This window comes from Schistocerca nitens, chromosome 1, assembly GCF_023898315.1.
Source record: "Schistocerca nitens isolate TAMUIC-IGC-003100 chromosome 1, iqSchNite1.1, whole genome shotgun sequence".
Lineage (NCBI taxonomy): Eukaryota > Metazoa > Arthropoda > Insecta > Orthoptera > Acrididae > Schistocerca > Schistocerca nitens.
The window spans coordinates 368,966,943-368,972,478 of NC_064614.1; positions in this window are offsets into that span (position 1 = coordinate 368,966,943).

The following is a 5,536-nucleotide window of genomic DNA, read 5'->3' on the forward strand; positions in this document are numbered from 1 at the left end:
ATGAAATGTATCGCAAGGGGATTCTCATAACCGGACTTCAAGAAATGAGAAATACTGATCAGGAGCCGATAGTATCACAAGGATATAGGATTTATAAGGGAATACCAGGGAAAAGAGTCATGAAACAGTGTCCACAATTTGGAACAGGATTCGTGGTGAGTCTGAAAATAATAGAGTCCATAATAGAATTTAAAGCACAATCTCCCAGGCTCTCAACATTAACTCTAAAAGCTGCAAATAAAATGTACACAATAATAAATGCCCATGCCCCAACAAATGATAAAAATAATAGAAAAGAACACAGAGAAGAGGTAGAAAAATTTTGGGAGCTCTTAGATCAAACGACGAATAACATTAATAAAAATCACATTAAAATTTTAATTGGAGACTTCAATGCCCAGTTAGGAAGGGAAAAGAGATATAGAGACATACGGTAATAGGGAAATGGACAGCACAAAGAAGAACAAACAAAAATGGCATAAGACTAGTGGAATTTTGCAGAAGCCATGACATGATCTCAAAGTCGACGTATTTTAAGAGAAGACCAAGTAAACTAAAAACTTGGAAACATCCAGACTGGAAAAAAGGAGAATGGCAACTGGACCATGTCTGCATGGATAAGAATTACCACAAGAAATTTACAATGTGAAAGTACTGGGAGGGACAGATACCGGATCAGATCATTACATGATAAAAATTAAAATTAAACTAACCCCATTAGCAAAGAAAAAATCCCACCAGAAGAAGAAGAGAACCTATGACCCTCATAAACTGATATAAAATGAGGATTATGAAGCACAAACCAGGGATATAAAAATAACAGATGATCTGGAAGAAATAATTCCCAAATTGAAACAAATAGCTGAACAAGTTGCCCCTATAAATCCAAGGAAAAAACACCAGTGGTGGAACGATGAATGTGATGAAGCAGTGTTGGATCGACACCAAGCCTGGTTAAGGCATCAAAATGAAAAAACAGAAAAATCATATTTGGAACTCACAAAACAAAGGAAGACAACACAAAAAATAATAAGGAGAGTTAAACGTCAGTACCAAAAAGATATACTTCTAATGATAGAAACAAATAGTGAAAAAACAAACTCAAGAGACTATTACAAAATATTTGGCAGACAATTACAAAGCTATAATCCTCCAACATTAATGTTAAAAGATAAAGGTAATAACCTAGCCCATAGCAATAGTAAAAATACAGAAATTCTAGCAGAAACATTTAACAAGTTACTAAATTGTGAAGATCCCCCAGAACTTCTTCAGATAAACACAGAAACCCCAATTAAAACACCAGCAGAAAATATAAATCCACCTACAATTAATGAGGTCTACAGAGCTTTGAAAGAACTCAAAAACTACAGAGCAAGTGGAGAAGATCAAACGTTTGCTGAACTTTGGAAATATGCAGCAAAACCAGTAAAGATAGCATTACACCAATGCATAGTAAAAATCTGGAATGAAGAGAAATTACCAGAAAATTGGACTACTGCTATAATACATCCATTACATAAGAAAAGAGAAAAATCAAATCCAGACAACTATAGAGGAATTTCCCTTTTGGACTGCACGTATAAGATCATGTCAAGAATACTATACAACCGCTGTAAAGATCAACTAGAACCGGAACTGGGAGAATATCAAGGAGGATTTAGATCCTGGAGAAGCTGCCCAGAACAGATAATCACCTTGAAGTTAGTTATGGATGTCTACAAAAGAAGGCAAAAACAACTAGTCATAACCTTTGTAGATTTCAAAAAGGCGTATGATTGCATCCATAGATCTTCAATGATGAAAATATTAAGGAATTTTGGACTTCATCCTAAATTAATAAAAATGATACAGTTAACCTTAACAAACACCAAATCCAAAGTAAAATTTAGAGGAGAAATATCTGAACCATTTACGATTAAAACAGGGTTGAGACAGGGAGATTGTTTATCACCATTGCTATTCAGTTGTGCTCTTGAATATGTAATGAGAAAATGGTACAAGGAAAATCCTATGAATATTAAAATTGGAACTAAGAAAGATAAAATAAACCTAAATTGCTTGGGATTTGCTGATGACCTAGCATTACTAGCTAATAATATTCAGGAAGCCACGAAACAAATAACAAGCTTACAAAATATAGCACAAAAATTAGGACTCCAGATATCATTTGAAAAGACTGAAATAATGGTAATGGATCCACTTGTAATAGATCACATCACAGTGAACAATAGGGAAATTAAAATAGAGAAACAATTTAAATACCTGGGTGCAATTATAACACATAAATTGGACGAGAAACCTGCATGGCGAGCAAGAACTAATAAAATGATAAAAGCTCAAAAACTAACATGGTCTACGTACAATAAAAAATGTCTATCAATTAAAACATTACAAGACGGTGGTTCAACCAGAGGTTACATACGGAAGTGAAACTCTTTTTAAAGTCACCCAGAAAAACAGAATTGACAAAATTTTAAAAGTAGAGAGAAGAATTGCTAGAACATGCATAAATAAGAAATATCAAAAAGCTGGGCAATGGCGGATAGTTCCAAATGAAGTGGTATACAGAGAACTGGAGCCCATCACTGATACTATACGAAAGAAAAGGATCTCTTTTTGTGGTCACATTCTGAGGACACCAGAAACCAGATTATCAAGGAAAATTATTGAGAAACTCTGGAATTTGAAACAACAAGGAGGATGGCTTAAGGAAATAAGAGAGGATATGGAAGAACTGGAAATAACTCTGGATGATTTGCAGAACAAAACGCCAAATTTAAAGAAGTTGAGGGACACAGAAATAAGATTTAAACCAAAAACTGACAAACGACATACAATGAAAAGGGTATTTACAGATAAGGAACGACGAAAAGCATCGGAACGAATGAAGAGATACTGGGCCACTCGGAAGGGGAAAATACCAAAGAAGAGGACCAGAAATGATTGACTGAAGTGGTCCAATGAGGCCGTAAAAGCAGAATAAGAAGAAGAAGAAGATGGCTCTGAGAAGTGTAAAAATATTTTCATCATACAGGTGATACTACATTTTCTTACCAATTTTGCTGCAATTTCGTTCCTACTTTAAGTTACCTTTCGTTTCCAAATCAGTTATTTCGCCTATGGCGGTCATTCTGGATTCATTTCTCATGAATGGCAAAATTGTTGTCACCTCTAATCTGTAAAACAGTTTCATCTTAACATATTGAACTTACAACAGACACAAAAGATCCGAATCCTCCTGTAGTTTAAATGACAAATGTTTTGCTTCATCCTTATTACATTAAACCAAGCTTTCCTTCGGTCCCATAATCAAAATTATTTAATCTTCCTCTACCTTCAAGAAGGAAATTTTCTCAGTACAAATCATTTAGGCTGCAGTGCATCCCGCACCAGCGAAAACAGTAAGCTGTAATGCTCACAGCATCAGCAAAACACATAAACGTCGCTTTTCTGGGACAAGTATTAACGCAGAATAATTTTTCAGGCTTTGGCTCAACATCAATCCAGACTACAGAAAGGATCCATATGTCTGTCCCATTCTCCATTTCCTGAAAAACTGCTCGTATTTGACTACCACAATAATATTTCAGGGCCACGTAAATTACACAAAACACAATTCTTCATTCACCTTGAAGGGAATCAATATACTGACGAAATCCACAGACAGTACTTTACATACTCAGCTATAAAGAACAAAAAAGACATATATCATTAATATTAACATATCATCGCATATTGGGAAGCCAATGGTTAAACAATCGTATTATTGCATCCTGTTTTCAAGATTCTAAACTTACTCATTCCTTTCTCAGAGTTCTCCTATCTTAAAATATTCATACAGCACGCATACTGTAGTAACAGATCCTCATTTATACTGATAGATATAGAATAGTAATAGATAGATAGTAGCACTGAAAGCAGAAAATCGGAAACAAGGCTACTAACAGCTGGGGACCTGGGTTTGCCAGACCCATAATACCCACAGATCGGGTATTCCCCTGAGTATTGCATTAATTCAACACAGATCTTGCTTCTGTCAGGAGCGACTCTTTCAATTTACACAAAAAAACCATAAACAGCATTTCACTCGTTCACAAAGAAACCTTTTATTTTCACATTTGAACCAACCTAAATCCTAATAACTCAAGGAAAGAAAAATAGCTAAAAACGTCACTTCAATCAATCACATAGAAACATCTTTATCATTATTTTTCCCAACATATTATTCAAAATGCATTTATCACAAATGTAAGCTAATCAATTGTTTCTCTTCACCGTCCTCTCTACTCCTCATTGTCCTTTCTACTCAATGTATGGTTTTACGTTTGACACATGGTGTGGCCCTTTTGATTTCTTCGATCGAAGAGTTTCAACTTCTATGGCGTTTTCATGCGGAATCTTCCTTATCCGATACGGGACGTTAAAGAGATTAAAAAATTTCTTGTGGACACCTGATCGTTTGTTAGACAGCTTGTGTGATCGGATTAGAACTTTTTGTCCTACATGAAACACTGTTTTTCTCACGTTTTTCTTATACGCCTTGACTCTGGATTCTGCTGCACGGTTGATGTTGCGTAAAGCTAAGTCAACAATTGCGTTCCAGCGTAGTCTCGGCTCTAGTAGCCAAGGCACCACCTCTTTGATTTTGCTCGGAGGCTCCTTGTTTTTTTTTAGCACAGTGATTGGCGGAAGCTTTGCTGACGTATTAGGCAACTCATTAATTATATTCTGAAACCCTTTTAGGTGTATGTCCCACGATCGGTGATCACGACTGCAGTATAACCTACATAATTTTCCTAATTCACGCATAATACGCTCACTGGGGTTCGAGCTGGGGTGAAATAGAGAGATATATACATAGGTTTAATTCTTCTCCTTCGAAGCATCCGCTGCCAGTATTGCGATCTAAATTGTGGTCCATTATCCTAGATAGCCCTTTTCACACGCCCAACTTCATGCAGAAACTGCTTTGCAAATGCAGTTGCCACTGCCCTTTCTGTGGCTCGCCTCAACGGAGTCAGACACACAAACCTGGAGTTTAGCTCCAACGCTACGAAAACATATGCAAAACCTGCTTTAGATCTTATTAGTGGCCCAAATAGATCCATGGCCACGAGGTCACAAAGTTTGCTTGGTATTATCGGGTGCATTGATGCAGCATACGTCACTGTGGCCGCCTTTGCTCGCTGACAAGGTCCGCACACTCTAAGTACACAACGAATACGCCGTAGCATGTTATTAAAATAGCATGTCTCTTTCAGTTTTTCACAACATTTCTGTGCTCCGAAGTGACCATAACTCAAATGTATGTACCATATAATTTTGTTTATGAGTTCCTCCGGAATCACCAACACCCATCTGGAGTCGTCCGGGGCTCGTTTCTTGAACAGTATTCTATTGCGCACTAAGTAGTACTGGCGTATTCCTACATTCTCCTTGTCCTCCCACTTCTTCTTTATATCTTTCAATACTGCGTCCTTATCCTGTTCGTCCGCTATACTCCCTAAAGAGGCGGTAACAAAGTTCTCGAACG